The following is a 20,359-nucleotide window of genomic DNA, read 5'->3' as shown; positions in this document are numbered from 1 at the left end:
GCCCAAAGATACAGCAAAATGTTTGTTTTCAAAGAGATTAGCACACATTCAGTAAAAACCCTGACCCCTAACCCTAACACCACTCCTAACACAAACTTATTTTTACATATTACACTTACAGAAAAGTCTCTGCCCCAACAAGATTATAATTCAGTGTTATATTTATTTATAAATTTACAAGATTATTTTGGGGGTTATTTGCTGATTACATTTGGTTTTATTATTCATTTATCTTCACTTTAAAATTCACCATGGCAACAGCAATTTTGTTTTGCATGCCTCTACTTTACATTTTTGTCTCTTCTTTATTAGCTTCTGCCCCATCCCCATCCCCAGGCATTAGACAATACTATCATCTGGTGGGGCTCAACTACAAAAGTTTTCCTATTGATTTTGTTGACTATTGACCATCAACATATTCCCCATCATTCCAAAAATATTTTCTCACTTGTTATTGCACCATTACAACAGGAATATACATATATATATATATGTACATGTATATACACATACACACATATATATATACACATATATATACCACCATCTATACATCTCTCTCTTCCTCGACTCAACCATCCCATTTATATTCTGATCCTCGTTCCTTGTGAGTATGCCCAGCATTTTGCCACCATCTCTATCCTGCCACCTCCCACTCTCTCTCCTTTTCTTGCACTTCCCTCAGGTTGGGTAACCATGTGTGTCTTAATAAAGGAAGTAAATATCGGAAAACGTTGTTCCCAATATGCCACGGTTGAAAATAAGACAGAGGCTTATGACTTGAATGTTTTTGATCATTTGTCGATTTAATTCCAGTTGAATTGACATTTTAAGCACCAACAAAAAGGAAGGCTGCATTAGGTAACATATACTCTATCACAGGAATAAAAAGACAAATTGATCAGAGCTGACATACTTTTAATGATTGGAAAATCATTTTGTAATAAAACTGAATATAATCCAATATTCTTCTTCAACAGCAAGACTAGATATGTTTGAAGATGTTAATGTGTTATAAACATTAAAAACGTTTTCACGTATGAGAATCATTTATGTTAATATAAAACATATATAAAGAGAGAGACAGAAACAGAGAGTATTTCATGTGAAGTTATTTGATGTCAAACTTAATCTGAGTGAAAGATGTCTAATTTTATATCTATTTTGGTAGATTGGTAAGGCATAAACTGCTCTACCAATTATGTCATTTGCAGTGGTTGCTGTTGTGTAGGTGTGGGTAAAGTGCTGTAGTGAAATAATTATGGTAGAGTTATACAGTCAAACTGATATGCTTTTGATCTTGTTTGTCTTAAGAACACAGCATGCATATATTGTCATTTTGGGATTGATCTTTCAGATTGGAATATGATAGCTGTGTGTAGTTGAATACCTTTTACAATGCAGTGTATTTTGGAACGGCCTAAATGCTGGAATTGGTTAGCACAGCAGGAGAAGTATAATTTAACTGAATATATCAAATGTGAGTAGAATCGTTAACACAGGTAAGCTAGCAGAAAAGATTATTTTTCACAGCTATTTTAATGCATGGGTGTTTTATAGTATTCAAGGTCTCGGAGAGAGATAGAGAGAGACAAGTAAAAAAGCAGAATTGTGTTGTAATGATGTGTGTCATTGCTTAATTGATGTTAACTTGATGTTTGTGGTTGGCATAAATTGAGTTGAGCATAAATCTATACATGAAGCTAGTATTTATTTGGGTTTTGTATTTATGACAACAAATAGACACTTCCAACTGGACAAGTACCAGCCTTACACCAAAATACAAAACAATAATTGTTGCAGAATTTGGCCTCTTGTTTGTGCATTACAAATCTATCAACAAGTCTTCTCTCTCCCTCTTTCTCTCTCTCACACACACACACAAGCTACAAGAATCCACAGTCAAAATCTCAGCTTAAAAGGAAAGGACACATTGCATGATAATGTAGTCCCAGATAAGTCTGAAAACCAAATGAAAGGTAGAATAAACAAGACATTGATTTGGGAACATTTCATTTCAAAGGTTGGTGTTTCTTCAGATCGCATGATCAACAAACATAGATTGATTGTTAGATAGATTGACTAGGATAGTGGACTGAGATACATAGATTTTGACAGACAGTCAAGCAGAGAGACAGAGAGGCTGATTGAAAGCTGGTTAGATAGATTGATATACAGATATATTGATTGGTAGGTAAACTGACAAACAGACATAGATCTCTTTATATTTTATGAATCTCTAATGGCAGGACTTTCTTGCCACTTCATATGAAATGATTGATGGAAGCAATATTGACTTGAACAAAGCAAGATGATTGACTATTAATAACCAAATTAGTAATAATGAATAAACATTGTTAGTACTTTATGGGAACTGTGACTGCACAGTAGGAAAAACAAAAGATACAATAACTATACACTCTGTTTTATGAGCTAAAGCCCAGGTCAACCTCGATTAATCAAGCAAAATGGTGATCAAAGATGTTCTTGTGAAGACTGTCTCATCTTTATTTTTTCATTAAGTGCATTCAGAACTACTTCTGAAAATTATTTTTCTTTTATCACTCAGAAAAGGAAGGACAGTATCATTACCAATCTCAAGGCATCTGTAATAGGTGGGAGGACAAAATGGAGTTACTCTCAGATCAAAGATTATCCTTAGATTGAAGACCTGGCCACAATAACATGCAACAGAAAGAATAGAATCTACTAAAAGCATCCAAAGACAAGGGGGTGGTGTGAAATCAGGTGACCAATTATCCAGTGTACACCCATCATTACATTATCCATATCACTGCAATTTTTGAGACACCAGGTTGTGACTTGGGACAGATTTGGCTGCTATTTAGCAGATAGTGTGGTCACATACAGGCCTCCTTGTGTATGAGGCGGTTAGTTGGGACTGCAAGTCCATAACTACAGGTCTCGTTCAGACTCAACAGACTTGCCTCCTTCCTTTACCGTAAAGATATATTAAAAAAAAACACTCATGCTTATGAATAGCAAAACACACACACACACACCAAAGACTAAGTCTACTTTGGTATGATTTGAATTCAGAACAAATGAATGATAGTAAATACTGAACATAGTGAAACATTTTTGTCACGTTTAACAAGATATTCTATGCCATTTTAATCCTGAGCAATGCCGGGTATCTCTGCTAGTTTTAAATATAATAATAAAAGAATGTTATATGACCAAAAGACATGACCCTGGTTTATGGCCAAAAATTATTAAGGACTGAACACAACCCCTCCACATCCACACCCCAATGGGAAGGAAAGAGTGAAATGCCACATCAGTGTTTGGATAGAATGATGGTCAGAGGGTGAAGGAGATGGTCAGTGTTTGGGAGGGATGGAGTGAAGGAGCCAATAAAATAAATCTCAGTAAATTTACTTCTGACTCACCTGCTAATTACCTATGGGCTTTGTCTACACTATGGAGGGGGTAAGTATAGCTGGAGTGGGAGGAAGTGTGATGCAGCCCCTCTCCCTTCTTGAAAAAATGGGTTCGTATCATCATGTATGTTGGCGACCATGTATTAGTTAAGTAGTTCAGTCCATTGCTACAACCTACCACCACGCTCCACTCCATCAAAACAAAAGCAAGTAAATCCATCCTTTCAGATACTACCCTCTCACAACCACCATTGTCTCTCTGATACTCCAACCCCTCCACCTACCACAATTTCAAAAGTGAGGGGGAAAGGGATGAGCAAGAGAAGAGAATTAGCTAAGGGGTCAGACTTACTCCTGTAAATGGTAGCAAGGGAATGTAAACTTTTTTTCTAGTTGATTGCTACACATTTACAGGTGTCATTCCTTTTATCCATTCTTCACACATCCTCCCCTACTCCACACCCGCTAATAACCCTGCCCTATTGAAGGGGCAACAGTAACTATCTCAAACAAACACAAATACATTTTACAAAAAAAGAAAGAAAAGAAAAAGAAACCTACAAAAACATGGCTGACTGTGATGGGAGGGAGTTCTGTTATATGCAGAGTGGCAAGTGAATTTTTGCTTAAATAAACAGTTGTTGGCCATCTCCTCTAAATACAAGGTCTTAAGAGTCCCCTTCCCTATCTCCAACTAGGGCCTGGTTATCTCCTTTTCAGAAGCTAAATTTTCCCTGTAGAGGGCAACTAATAAGAATTCCAAATCTAGTTGTAATAGCCTGAGGTCAGTTTAGACCGAGCAGACCTTTGACCTAAAGTATTCTTGTTGTAACTGTCCCATCTTTGATTTTTTTTTTCCAGACAGTACATTCATCGTTTTTAATAGAGTGTGATTTAAGGGAGATTTGGCTATTATTTCTAACAGGGTTGAACAACTATTTATATCCTTGTTGGCTCATATTTACAGCTTCCTTGTTAGCATAGGTGTGTGCATGCAATGAAAGGAGTACGTAGTACCTTGCATATGGGCTCTACATAGGATGCAAAATGACTGCAATGCACTTTTGGTATTAGCTAATGCTTTCAAATAAAATTGTTATTTGATGTTTGTTCCATCTGAATGATGTATGCATTCCATTGTTCATGCAATAAACTGATAATTGGTCCATTGGACTCCTGTAACCAAATATTCGTATGTACATGGAATATGATATCGATAAATAAGTTAACTCAAGAATACAGTTTCAATTCTCATGGGTAGTGTAGGACTTTCTGAGACAGAGTTTTATGGATAGGCACTCTTTTCATGCCAGCCCTGTTACTCGCTTCCAATGACATGTAGGGAAATGATGTGCCTGTTCAAAAAGCTGTGAGAGATACTATGTCTGTAAAAGGCTGGGGTGGTCTCAGAATGCTGGTCACAAGTCTACTTCACCAGGGTAACACTAATGACAACATTAACAACACAAACCAGCAAGAAAGCCCTTGCATGGATGCTTGACTGTCTAGAAACAGCAGCTGAAATACTTTTAAATCACGTTCAACTAACTAAAAAAATACACTAGCCCTAAATGTCTAAAAAAGAAAACAAAATGTCTAAAAAAGTAAAGATGTAATGTATATAGTTAGAACACATTTCATCATAGATCTATAAAATTAGAATTAACCCAGAATTTATCAAAGAGTAATTTTTCATGCACACATCAAGCCAAAGACATTCATACCACACAATAACACTACATCCAGAAAAACCAGACAATTCCTTTGTTCAAAAACATTACTGACAATCATGAGTAACAGACAGCAATGTCCAGTAATAATCATCAAACAACAATAATAATTATCATTCATCAGTAATAATTGTCATTCATCAGTAATAATTGTCAATCATTAGTAGTTTTGGTCCCATATTTGCTTGCCATGGAATATCAACACTTTTTGAAATTTCTACTCTACAGTACCACCCCTATCTGTCTTACCCCCATTTCACAGCCATGCACCATTGCCACATTCTTACATAAGTGTTCATAAAGATAGTCTTTTGCAACAACATCAATTTACAATTTGTTGTTGTAGTTACATGTAGTAACACATCATACATTGTTAATGTAGCTATTTGCATCAGTGCCAACAATTCAATATAGATTGGCAACTAGAAATATCCACAGAATGTGACATAGGAACACACAGAAGTAAAAGTAGATCTGATAAAAGACAAATAATACAAGGAGATGAAGAAACTTCTATATGGCTGCTAAACTAGGTAGAAAGAGCAAGCAATCCTCCTCAAACAACGCTTTGCTGTTTAAGAAAAGAACATGTTGATAATGCTCTCTATCTAAAAAAGAAAAGATAAGATGGTCATAGCCAGAATCACTTTTATGATAGGTTTGCTTGATCAGAAGCAACTTGGAGCTAAAGAGCACTGAAGAATCTTTAGGCAAATGTATCAATCCCAGTACTTATTTTTTTTATAAGCATCATATTCATTCTATCGGTTTTTTTTGCCAAATCACTAAGTTACAGGGACATAAACACACCAGCACCAGTTGTCAAATGTTGGGGGGTGGGACAAACACTGATATATATATATATATATATATATGATGGGCTTCTTTCAGTTTCCGTCTCCCAGATCTACTCACAAGGCTTTGGTCAACCTGAGGCTATAGTAGAAGACACTCACCCAAGGTGTCACACAGTGGGACTGGACTTAGAACCACGTAGTTGGTTATACATTTTAATTTTCTGGCAGTTGATATGAACAAAAAATTATCATTAATGAATATTGTAATTCCAGTATCAAAAATATCCATTTCTGGGAAGTATTTATTCACTAGCTGCAACAATCACCATTAAAAGAAGCTGGGAAAGGAATAATGTACTTATTTTGTGGGAGTCACAAACACAAAGACAAGCACACACACATTTATGCTATGAATAATATATAAAGACCAAGCAATATTTACATATATATATATATATATATATGTATGTACTAAATAAGCTAACAGAGGTAACAACAGCAGCAATAACAACAGCTGCAAGAATACACACCTCCACCTGTAGTAAATAGTATAAGCAGTGGTTAATTAAATTTTCAAGAAAAGGTAACTCCTGTTCACAGCAAGGAAATGTTATATATCATGCATTATTCTTATTGAGTGATGAACTGTTGCCAGATTTATGGTTGGACACAGTGGAACATTCAGTGAAACCAAATCAGTATATTAAACGTTCGTGTCAGTTTTCATTAAATACAGAAAATCTCTGAAAGCAGTGAGAGGAGAGGCTGGATGAATGGAAAGAGATCAGAGTTGAGGAAAACTGAAAATGGCTGACTTACCAAATGGATTTCAAAACCACTTTGACTTACCTGCAAAAGATAAAAATAGAAATAGAGACAAATAAATTAAGAATGATAAAGATATTTTATTATCCAATTGAGGGACCAGCTACCTGAATCAACAGTACCCTAGTAGATAAAGCAATTAAGGATATGAAGACAGAGAAAGCCCCTCAGCTCCTCAAGAATCACCACTGAGATGCTTAAAATATCTGGTGGTGTGGGTTATGGTCTAGTCACTCATATTGTAAATCAGGTGATTAATGAAGAAGTCATACCCAATGACTGCTGTAGCAGCAGCATAGTCAACTGCTACAAAGGTAAAGGTGATGCCTTAGAAATAATTACAGAGGTATCAAATTGTTGGATCAGGAGATGAGAGTTGCGGAGAGGCCCAACTAATTAGGGAGAGAGTCAGTTTAGATGAGACGCAGTTTGGTTTTGTGCCAGGCAGAAGCACCACTGATGCTATATTTCTGGTAAGGCAGCTGCAGGAGACATACCTAGCCAAAGATAAACATCTGTACCTGGTTTTTGTTGACTTGGAGAAAGCCTTTGACAGGGTCCCCTGATCCCTTATCTGGTGGTCAATGCAGAAACTAGGCATAGACAAGTGGTTGGTGAGAGCCGTATAAGCCTTGTACAGTGACGCTACCAGTCACAATGTTGTTACTCTGGAAGGATGAGTTCTCCAAACCTACTGATTTGTAAAGATGACTGAAGTGCTGGCAGAATGAAACTGTGGCTCACGGGTACAATCTCTGTTTTATGCCAAACATAAATAAACATATATACAATTCTGTTGTTTATATTTTCCAAAATAGTTTTTCAACCTGGCTCAAATCAAATATGGCATAGGGTTGGCCAATTTATCATTCTACTTGTAATTCATCTTCATTGCCAGATATACTTCTCTTCTTTATCTTATTGTTCATTGATTAACGTTGTTTAGCACTAGGTCAACTCTGTTTGAGCAGACCAGTGACCAAAGATGCTCCAACCACAATCATCCTGTCTGTTTGTACATCAGGAACTACATCATTGTCAAATGTAGCCTTCTTCATTTAACAAGGATAGATTTACGATTTGAAAATTTGGCTGCTGATTCTGGCAGGTTGAATGACAACATAGAGACCTCCTTGTTGCAATATGGTATAATACACAAGCACTCTGTCAGGTATGTCCAACTGTTAACCACATACATGAATCATGAACTCAAACTCCATTCGTACTGCCTCCTCCTGCTACCACCACCACAATGTAGCAAATCATGTAAATCTAACTCTGTCCAAGTTTGTCTAACTCACGATAAAAACAGCTTCCAAATCCTATCTGGAAAAGTAATGATTGATGAAAGACAATAATGCAAGACATTTAAATATTGTGATTACTGAATAACATTTAATATCGTGATTGCATGTTTCCAACAAGGCCAACCATTGCTTCACTACATTTATGGTGGTTAGAGCAGCAAGAGATCACCTGACACACAACAAATATCACCACTTTTTTTTTATATTCAAAAAGCACTGTTTTTTTTCATTTTTTATTTTTTTTATTTTGCCAATGTGTAAAAGATATCACACACACAGGATTTCTCACAAGTTCCTTTTATCACATTCCAGTCATGAGTTAACCCAAATATCTGTCGAAGATATTGCAAAGTGGATCCAACTTAGAACAATGTGATTATGAAGTGAACTTCTCAACCACAAGGCCATCGTCTACACCAACTTGATTCAATGTTAAAAAAAAAAAATAATACCAAGGAAAAACATGCTTGATTACTGCAATATAGATGTAAAGCAAGCTTTCAGAATAATTATTACCAGGAGTCAATGTGACTCAAAAGAATGGCAAGTTGAGAAATTGTTACAATTTCAACTTAAAAATCTCATTAAAATAATTAAAAGAATGTATTTGCAGACAAAGTTTTAGTGAGTAGTTTCAAATAAAACTTGAGACATTAAGAGTAATTACACATAATGGAATTTGTTATTTTGTTTTGTTCGTTATATTTTAATTACTTTATTTTAAAATGATAGTTGTCTAAGTTCAAATAATTATTTTTCTGAAATTTACTATGGAGACAAACAAGCAAAGACATTGTCTTTTGTTCTTTCATTTGTCTTTAACACTTTTTCACCAATTGGAAGCATCATTTTCAGACTTTTAGGCCCTGCATTGTTGAAATGTTGATAAATTTCACAAAAACATATTTCTCCTTGTGATTTAAGCACTTCAAAGAGTTGTTGTTAGAACATCTGATATAGAGGAGAGTGGCTATAAAGCTTTTGTTGTTGTTGCTACTGCTATATACTGTCAGTGAAGGCACATGACTCAGTGGTAAGAGCATCAGGCTCACAATCATGAGGTAGTGAGTTCGATTCCTGGACCAGGCTGTGTTGTGTTCTTGAGCAAGACACTTTATTTCATGCTGCTCCAGTTCACTCAGCTGTAGAAACGAGTTGCAACCTCACTGGTGCCAAGCTATACTGGCCCCTTTTGCCTTTTCCCTCGGACAACATCGGTGGTGTGGAGAGGGGAGGCTGGCATGCATGGGCGATTGCTGGTCCTCCATAAACAACCTTGCCTGGATTTGTATCTTGGAAGGGAACTTTCTAGGTGCAATCCCATGATCATTCGAGACCAAAAGGGTTTTTACCCCTACCTGTTTCCCTATTATATTGTCAGTCAACCTTGCTTTAACATACCTATAATGTGAAATGGTTAGAAATCACCCAAAGAATTCTTCAAACTCAGCCAGTGATATGAAGTTAACTGATTCTGGGCTTAGAACAAACACTTATATGTTCAACACCCTTAGCCTATTCTATGAATATAGCTGAGTATATGGGAAGCTGGAAATCCAATACACCACACATGCTTTGTGGAAGAAAACCCCATGTTTCACAAACTATAACTTATTAGCTGTTGTTCTTTAGCTCCAGGTTAGTCTTGATCCAGTAGACCTATACTCACAATGTTTTCCTTTTAAGAGAGTAGCCTGTTATTTAAAGGTGATTTGGTTACTATTTCTAGAAGACTGAAGGACAGCATAAAAGTTTATTCATTGGCTCATTTAAAAAAAAAAATCTTTAATATATTGTAGAAGGTTGTAATCAAAGAAACCTCTCCCCCCCCCCCCCCACACACTTCAGTTTGTTATCCAACCATTTTGATGATATGTCTGAAGTTTTGCAATGATGATGAGGATTGTAGAAGAATGTCCAAGCCAGAGTCAGTTTGGTAAATACAATCTGATTCATGGATTTTGGTCACAAAAAGTAAATCAAACTGTACAATATTTTAGCTATGCATTTGTGATATGTGTTTATCTGAATTAAGATGACAGAGACTGTATAGAATTTAGTAGAGATGAAGAGAAATAGTTGATAGCATGGGAAACAAATGGGTGGTATCTATGCAATCTAGGCTTCATGTTTAATGTCTTGAAAGGGAGCTGCAACATGAGAGCCCTTGTTACATCCTCTAACAGAAATTTGCTGCAAATTATACCAACATTTTTTTAATACTCTTACAAACAATGATTCTAGATTTCCAAATAACCCACTGTTTGGATAATTTGATAACAACTCTAAATAATGTCATGAAACTAGAGTTTGAGCACTGCTCAAATATATAAGTTTACCAGTCAATAAAAAGGTATAGCCTTGAGCTTATCAAAGAAATTACCATGAAATATTGCAATCAAGTTTGTCCTGTTAGTAGAACTCATACATAAGTACAGGCAATAGAAAACAAAAACTGACCATACTCAAGGCTCACTGCTGAAGTCAGTTGTGTAGTGAAAAGCATATAATAAAAATAAAATTACTGAAACAATTCTTTTTTTATTTTTTTATTATAATAATGATTTATCATATAATTTCTTTATTGACCATAAGATGAGGACAAACTAGTAAAACAGTGGAAGGCAAGTTACACAATGTGGGAGAAGATAATAAAAATATCGAAATGGTCCAAAAGAATAATTTTCAAGGATGTCATTTTTTTAAAGTCCTAATAGGGGGAACAGCCACCTAAGGCAAACAAGAGAAGGCCAATACACACTAGGTTCACTCTGTCTTTCTATATCTCCCTTTCTCTCCTAGTTTCCATCTACAGCCTACAGTTGAATATTGAGAGTAAGCTGGGCCATTTCACCAGAACATACATGCTACCCTCATATACCTTTCAGCATTATTGTTACTTCTAATAACATAGATATGGAGCTACAAATAATAATAATAATAATTTCTCATTTAGGTACAAGGCCAGCAATCTTGAGAGGATGAGATAAGTTGATATCACTGACCACAGAACTTGACCAATGCTTTATCTTATTAACTCCAAAGGGTGAAAGGCAAAAATCAACCTTGGCAGAAGTTGAACAGAATGTAAAAAACTGGTACAAATGAGGTCTCAAGACATTTTGTCTGATGCTAGAATGATTTTACCAATCAACTGCCCAAAATTAATAATTATTTGCCACAAGTGCAATAATCAATGAGGAGGTAATACAAGAACAAATTGCAAAAAATAGTCTTGGTTAACACAGCATCAATTATCCCACCTAACAGCAACAACAATAATAACATTCTCTGAAAATATACTTTTGTATTACCACTGGGAGACAAAATAAAGAAAAGATAAAAAAAAAATGGTCAGAACACAAAGCAAAATATAAAAAAAAAACAATAATGTCTGCTCCTCCTTCACCTCACCTCCTTGAAAGAACTGGATAGAGCTAGACAGCAAATAATAACTGTGGTGGGTAGAGAATATTAATTAATGATTACTCAAGGTATTTAATAAGTGAAGTGTGAATATCCAAAGATAAAAGATTTTTTAAATGTGTGCATGTCTCTCTCTCTCTCTCTCTCTCTCTCTCTCTCTCTCTCTCTCTCTCTCTCTCTCTTTCTCTCTCTTTGGAGATTGCATAATGTCTGAAGAGGAAGTGTCTGAGATATTCCAATAGATGTTGAAATAAAACAATAATCATCAGTTCATAACTTGATCATGACCACTTGAGGATTTATTGAAACATATACACCAATACAACACATAAAAACTTGTAATCTACACCTATACACACATGAAGCTATAGTCTATATATATATACACTTACATAAAACAAACCTTTCTCATACATACATACAGTCAAGTATAGCAAACATATAATCCTAATCACCCCTCCAAGTTAGCATGTATGAAATATTTTGCAAAAATTGATTTGGTTGGAACATACTATCAAATTGAAATATCAGATGAGGCCCAGGAAATAATGACTGTTCGTACCCCACTTGACTTATTGAGATGGCTGCATCTACCACATGGTACAAAAACAGCAAGAGCTATCTTTCAGCAAGCTATGGCGAATGCTTTGAGAGACGTAACAGGTATAATTATTTATCAAGACACACACAACACAAACAATAGCTTGCATTCAACACAGCAATAACACGTAAGGATGTAGACTCTATGCGGTTGATCAACTTATAGACATAATGCAGAATTGTAATGGTATGGGTATGATTAGGGTGGTTTTTCTAGCAAGTCAAGAAACTACTTTTCTTAGATATAGTTGACACTTGTCTGACTTAGTGCTCCTCACACACACAAAAAAAGACATCACATGATTACAGACTCCTAGATGGTTGGACACCAGAGATCCAGATAGACATTAGACATCACATAATTGCTGACTGTTAAGTTGTTTCAATCAATGCAGATATCGCATGATAATGTATCACTTATCTAGTGTAACTGTGCTAGCAAACCTGTGAAGTACTCAAGGTTTTAGGTAATAGTTGATGGGTCTTGGAAAAAAAATCTCCCTGCAATGTCATGTTATAAAAAAAACCTATCTCTAAGTGTTTACCTAAAACCAAAATACATATATATACTCCAATAACATAATTATTACAGAAACTAAAATTTTGACAAGTTGGGTTAATAAGCTTCAATATCACTGTGCTATAGAGTTAGTCTTTAGCAAGCCCTACAATCAGTAATATCATATGAGAGATCATAAAGTGGATTTTTTTTTTATTATTCCTCTATATGACCTTTGAGTTATACAGAATGTGTAACAAGTGTCAAACTTGAGAGGACATGCAACAACCAGAGGAGAGCAAGGCAAGTATGGTCTTTGTTGTATATACCTGCTAGGCAAGTGGCATGCAAATAAAACTCACATAGTACCTCTTTTGTTTGGGTTTTTGATTAAACAATAAACACAAGAAAAAGGTATTAAAAAAATGGATTTGGATTGAATAGTTTCAGGTTGGATTGTATTTCTATCGCAAATACACTACATAGAAAAGTAGATATTAAGTCCACACAGACACGTATGCAAACACACAGAGTATGTGGGAGGAAGGAAAAGATTCATATAATTTCTATTCTTTGTAACATCAAGATTGCAATTATTATTACAATGCTATTTAAGTCATTAATATAGCGAGGATAATCCTGTGTTTTAATGTTACATGACAACAAGTGGTTTCTAAATAGCATGATTAAAAAGCACTTAGTATTGTTTACTGGTTACTAATCTGACTGAGACTGTGTGCAATGACCCTGGAAACTAAAGAGTAGAACAAAATCTTTCGGGTAACACCAGCAGATACTAAAAAGAAACAAAACTGGTGCAATTTTAACAAGACCCAAAACAATGCACAAGTCTACATATGTACTCATGAAATCTTCCAGTCAACTAACTTCACTAGAACACTATAATATCAACAAATGCAAAAAAATGGATGGCAGCAATGCGATAAAATGCATCTGAAACTTACAGAAACATAAGTAAAGATGGGTTTTTTTATTCTATTAATTATTTGTCCTGTTAATTATTTGATATTAAGAATTTAAAAAGCAAGGGAAGAATTTACAATGAAAATAAAGCAGAACAAAATAGGAAGCAGACGAAAGAGAAATTGTCACAAGAAACATAAAGAATGGAAGGAATGAAGGAAAAAGGAAAGAGGGAGAGAAAGAAATGTAGCAGAACTAAAAAAGAATTGTGTGGAAATGAGTGAGACGAGACAGAGCTGGTTTCTACTCTTCATGCACACATATATAGACATCAGAAACAGTCAATAGAGATGATATTAAGCTTCTGTACACTGATGACCTGTAAGGGGAAGACTGATGACATATTCAATCTTTTGTTCCTACCCACTTGAATGCATTCCTTAACCTGAAGACTCCTCTATTTCCTGTGATCAGAATTGTCCTCTACATCCTTCTCTCAGCTGAGAAGTCCTAGTGGTGTGGGTTCACAGATGTCGGTGCCACGTAAAAGCACATGTGTCAATGCCATGTAAAAGTACCCATGGTGCCATGTAAAAGTACCCATGGTGCCATGCAAAAGTACCATGGTGCCACGTAAAAACACTCATTCCAGGATCATATAAAAGTGCCTATGCCACTGCCATGTAAAACACCCATGCCAGTGCCACATTAAAAGCACCCAGTCCACACTCTGCAGAGTGGTTGGCATTAGGAAGGGCACCCAGCCATAGACACCATACCAAAACAGACAAATGGAGTCCAAGCACCTCTCCAGCCTGGCCTGCTCCTGCCAAACCATCCCACCCATGCCAGCATGGAGAATGACCATTAAATGATGATAATGATCTTTTACACAGCTTATTACATATTCTGTTTTTTCTACCCCACCCACAAAACTGAAATTAAGGCACCTAATTGATTGAGAGAATATCAATACAGCACCCTCCTTCAGATTTGTCTTTCCCTTTCGTGAGACTCTTCAGCATTCTCAGTGATTCCAAGCATGACAAATTCAGACATTTACTGGAGATTATATACTCACCAACATTCCTTCCTAAATTTGCAGCCATGCAGAAGTTAGAAATCAACATTATCATGATTATTTAAGGAGGGAAGTAGATTGACAAAATTGTTGGAGCACAGGTGACAATCCCTTCTGGTAATTTGTTCCGGATCTCTACATTTTGAATTTAAATCTCACTTAAATCAACTCTGCTTTTCATTTTTCTGAACTTAATAAAATACCAGTCACGTGTTGGGGTTAATTTAATCAAATATTCCCACATCCTTGAAATTGCTGGCCTTGTCCTTAAATTGGAAACAATTACTATTATTACATGGAAGAAATAGAAATGACAACTCTTTCTGCTGATGAAATAAAGAAAAATCACATACAGACACATATGTATGCATGCACACACACACACACACACACACACACACACAATGAAAGTTAGCATGTTTTGAAATGAAACATGCTTGTTGTTTTTTGTCAAGACAGTATTAATCTTAATTTGAAACACATGATTAGAGATATTTGGATCAGGTGATCAGACTTGCTTGTCATCACATCAACTGATTAAGCAGATAAATTCTGTTTATTTAATTAACTCCAGAAAACCATAAATGCGCCTTCTTCACCCCTCTACACTTTACCCCCCCCCCCCCATCCTGACAGTTTCCTTTCAATTAACACTTGTTACTTGATATCTTATCTGTCTCGAGACAAAGGATTCTACTCCCAAACCACTACAGCCAATAAAATTCAAACCATTGTATGAAACTATTTGTGTTATTTTCTGCCCACCCAGAACACATCACGAGCTTCCTCAATTTTTGCTATTTTAGCTTTTCTTTGTCCCTCCTTGCCAAAAGTGTCCAAGACTCAAGTCTGGCTGAGAAGTCTTGTCTTATCAGATCCAGTTATCTTATATATATAAAAGAGAGTTTGTGTGTGTGTGTGTGTGTTATTCCTTATGCATTTCAAAACTGAGTTGCCATTTTTGACATATGGGGTATCAAGAGATTCAGTAAGCTTTTGGCTACCAACTAAACTATATTTTCATTCACTTATCTGTTAGAATTTAGGATGAAGCCTTAGTAACCCTCAAAATACAGTTGTAACAATAACTGAAGAGGCAAGAACTAGGATATAAATCACAAGAAGTTCCAACAGTCTGATTTTGTATATTGTGCATCGTCAATATGGAGAAAAAGTCAATTCCTGATGTTATTATAAAAAGTCCATCAGAATGTATGGAAATGGATAGAAAGGAATTCTCTAAACATGTTTTGAGTCACTTGGGAAATAAATAGCAAATACATATCCTTTTTTGTACTTCAACTGTTTTTCTTCCTTACACAAAAAATAGAGACCCTATCAACAAGGTACTCGGATGAAACAAAATAATTTAGTGGTTGTCATAATAGGAATTCAAAATGTATGAAAAACAATGAGACAAGTTGTCATAATTGTACACAAGAATGTGCATGCAGACAGGCAGGCACACAAACACACTTTACATGATTACATGAATGTGTGTATTCAACTTGCTTTAGACTCAAAAATGGTTTTATGGTAAGAGAAAAAAGCCAAAAGCAATCATTTCTGTACAACCTGAATACATACACACAAACAAATAAACAACCTCCTTTGGACTGAGTGACCTGTAAAATATCTTCACCCACACAACCATAAAGTTGACTGGCACTCTTCCAATAAACAGTAAATTATTTATAATTATTCACCATTCCCTCTTTCCAATCTGTGAGAATGTAAGAGAGAGAGGTAGGCAAAGACAGACAAAAAAAGTAATACATAAAGAGGGAAAAGAGAGAGAGAGAGAGAGAGAGAGAGAGAGAGTAGTGCAGTGCTGCAAGGTAAAGCGATTAATTCTCAACCAGAAGAAACAGAGTTGACAGTGAAAGATTGGTGTTCATTTGGTCAATCTGAAGATGTTACCCCAAGTGATGAATCAGCAATACATTAAGATATTCTCTTTAATAATAATCTCTTCTAATATAGGTACAAGATCGAAAATTTTGAGGGAGGGGGCTAGTCAATTACATTGATCCCAGTGCACATATATTACTTATTATATCAACCCCTAAAGGATGAATGGTAAAGTTGACCTTGGCAGAATTATAACTCAGAACATAAAGACATAAAATGCCACTAACAATTCTGCCAACTCACCGCCTTAGATGATAATAAAAACAACAACAATATCTAGCAGTGGCCTGGTACAAAGTCACATGTTGGGGGAGGGGGCATAGTTGATGAGACTGACTGGCCCTTTCATCGACCTTGGGATGATAGAAATAAAAGTGAACATTAACAGAATTTGAACTCAAAAAGCAAAGGTTATGCAACTAAATACAAGACATCTTAGTCTGCTACTTCAATAATTTTACAACTCCACTATGAAACTGAGGAACAAAGGTGATATTTGAACTCGAAACCACAGGTTAAAATTAAGACTGCATTGCTCAGCCTTTGGGTTAATGCTCCACTAATGCTAACACCCAACAACAACAACAACAACAATGGTTTCTGATATAAGTAACAGCTACAAACTGTGATGCCAGTTACAGTTAACTATATTAGCACACCAAACTTTATCAAGAGATTAAAGGCAAAAATGAACCTGGACTGGATTTGAACACAGAGCACATAGGGAGGGGATTATCACAAAATATTTTATCCAATGCTCCACTACCAATCCACCGTCTTTATGCTTGTAAACCAGTGTATTTCAACCAAGGTCCGTATGACCCTTGGGAGTCCATAAAATCAGTTACAATTTTACAGAACACATTATTTTTCAACAATTCTTTTTTTTTATACAATTCCTAATAATATTCAATTCTATAAATATAAAAGGATTTTTTAACCCTTTAATACTGAAATTATCCTGTCAACTTTAATGTTTATTTATTCACATTATTTTGAATCCTGCATTATTTCATAGCTTTGAGATTTTGATGATGTGATTGCTTATTTTTATGGTGGCATTGGAAGGTAGGTTTGAGAGGCCAGTTCTGGCTAGTTTAAGCATAAAACAAGTAGAATATATGGACTGGATATGGCTAGATTAAATGCTAAAGGGTTAAACATCAACAGGTTATGAAGGTCCACCCAAGTAAAATAGGAATCAAAGGAGTCCATAAGGATAAAAGCGATTGAGAACCACGGTTGTAAAACAATAATTTGGGGTGTAACAACATTAGAGTCCATTTATATAACTGTCTGCATATTTCAGCTGATTTAATTGTCAATTGGCCTCAGAAGGAAAATATATGAAACTGAAATACAACTGTTTCCATGATACAGGATGATTAATATGAGACCTGATGTTGATATCAACAACACTGAAAGAAGCAGTTGTGCAAGAAACCATGACCAATACATTAAAACAATTAAAAAAAAATAATTATGGTCAAAGAAATATTTACTGAGCAAGTGAGTACTACTAGATTAATAAAGGATACACAGAAAAATTAGACACATCAGAAAAAATACACAAATTGGGAATCAAATGTGTCACTATCATTTAGCAATTAGCAGAAAACCACCCAGAGGGCAGTCTCTCTGCTGTATATGTAATTCCTTTTCCAGTGGCTGTTATTTACTCATTGCAAAGGAAACTTTGCTGGAAAGCTCTATGCTGTTCTTTCATTCACTTTTCAGAGTAAAATAATTACAAAATAACATATTTCTTTTTCTTTATTTTTGATAATTTAATTTCAGTACCTACTCTCTCTACATCCATAGACAGCAGTTTCAGAAACTTTGTTCCTCTATGAGTGTGGAGCACACCAGAAAATAAATTACATTATATAAGGATTTAGAAGAGTAGGTAAAAATAGATAATAGATAAAATACTTGAAGATATTCCCAAAATAAGAATTAGTCTTTTTTTCTTCAGTTTTTCACTTTTTTGAAAAGAAAGATAAAAGACAAAAAAATTTTAAAAAAAGGTATTTGAAAGGGTTTACAAAAATAGAGCTTACCATTTAAAAATATTGATAAATTCTTGTAAATCAAATTCTTTTCCTGTATATATGAAAACTAGAGAGGAATGAAGCTAGTATGCTCCACTGGATGTGCAATGTCAGTGTACACGTGTGACAGAGCACTAAGGTATTGAGAGAAGAATAGTTAGGATGGTTGCATAAACAGATTCTGGTTATTTAAAATGGAGGCAAGTTGTGGAAGAGGGAAGGAGACCCAGGAAGAGATGGGAAAAAGTATTGAAGGCCAATCTCAAAATGCTAGGCCTTACAAGGGAGGGAGATAAAGGAGGACTAAGATATGTAGCACATTGTTGTATTCAAGAAGACCTGCCCACCATAACAGAATTGGTATCCTAAAACCAAAGTACCACATAAAAAGCACCCAGCACACTCTGTAATGTGGTTGGCATTAGGAAGCATATCAAGCTGTAGAAACCAAGCCAAAACGGAACCTTTCAAACTGTCCAAAACATGCCAGCATGGAAAAACGAACATCAAGTGATGACAATGATGATGATGACACAGATAGAGAAGTGATGTTGATTATGAATTTCCACAATTTGGTTAAAGGAAAAACATCTCAGGGGAATCTTCTGCTTACACAATAGATATGTGGTAGGGTCTCACATGGTATTTAGTGAGTTGAAAAATTTTCTGAGATTATCAATGTGCTGAGCAGTGGGGGTGGGGGTGGAGGATGTTCTTTAGAGTATCCAGGACAAGTAGTCTGATGAGGTCAGTGACCTCAGCCCTGTTTTTGTGCCAGCATCCTACCAACATCCTGTGTGAGTATGTGGGTCTAAGAACTAAGAAAATAGCCGGTTTACTTCCACATCATTAACACTCCATGACTTGAGCTGACAAAGAGAGGCCTAACATCTAGAAACCATCGTGAATTTGTCTTTCATTTTTCTCCTGACTGATATGCTCATGAAAGTGTAAGTCATACAGAGCTGAGTCTGTTACTAATATATGTGGGCAGTCCAACCCCTGCCAGCATAGGAAAAGTGGCAAATAATGATATATATATATATATATATATATATATATATATATATATATATATATATATATATATATATATATATATATATATGTATGTATGTATGTATATAAAACCAAATGTCATATGGAACATCAATTCACACGTCTTGACTAGTAACAAAAGCCTTTGTAAACATAAAACTCTATTAATATATTTATGTAATGTCCACACTTTATGTGTCTCTTTTACTAAAAATCAAAAAGAGAAAAATTCTGATGTTCCTAGTGAATTATTTATGAAACAAAATTAGCAATAGCAAACAGGTACAATAAAACTATTGACTTTTCAAGAAAATTCTTTCTTGTAGCCACTATGACAGACATTAAAATGTATACTTAGAAAATGAGCAAGCCTCTACATAATCTTTTGATCTACTAGAAATAACAGCTGAATCTACATCGAACAACAACCAATAATCTGTTATCAGAAGATAACTTACTCTTGCCAGCTTTGTCGAATTCATTGATTTAAAATTTTTTTATAATGCATTTAAATGAAGAGTATTTATTAGATGGGAAACACTTGTCTCAACTGAATTAGGGCTCATCTGAGGCTCAACAGAAACAACAACTATAACCATCCAAAACCAATAATGACACTTTAAGTCGTTAGATATGGCAGCCAAATTTCCCTCAAAATCACACTTTAACATCTTAAGAAAAAGATGTTGGATAATGCATTATATCAAAAAAGAGAAAAATATACAGGATGGGCAAACATCTTGGATCAAAGTTGACCCCCCCCCCC

General features: G+C 35.3%; 1 protein-coding gene across 3 annotated transcripts in view; it reads right to left on the bottom strand.

Annotated features, from left to right (window-relative positions):
* LOC106880422 (transmembrane protein 184B) overlaps positions 1 to 20,359 on the bottom strand; it is an 81,866-nt gene that overhangs the window by 30,594 nt on the left and 30,913 nt on the right. For 2 of the 3 annotated variants that reach the window (XM_052975877.1, XM_014930337.2), the window contains exon 2: positions 6,751 to 6,780. The exons of the other annotated variant lie outside the window; for it this stretch is intronic. The gene's annotated coding sequence lies outside the window, so the exon portion shown is untranslated. The remainder of the gene's footprint in view (positions 1 to 6,750; positions 6,781 to 20,359) is intronic. 3 annotated transcript variants of the gene reach the window in all.

This window comes from Octopus bimaculoides, chromosome 22, assembly GCF_001194135.2.
Source record: "Octopus bimaculoides isolate UCB-OBI-ISO-001 chromosome 22, ASM119413v2, whole genome shotgun sequence".
In the NCBI taxonomy this organism is placed as follows: Eukaryota; Metazoa; Mollusca; class Cephalopoda; order Octopoda; family Octopodidae; genus Octopus; species Octopus bimaculoides.
The sequence above is the reverse complement of the archived record's forward strand: the minus strand, read 5'-3'. Positions and strand labels throughout refer to the sequence as shown.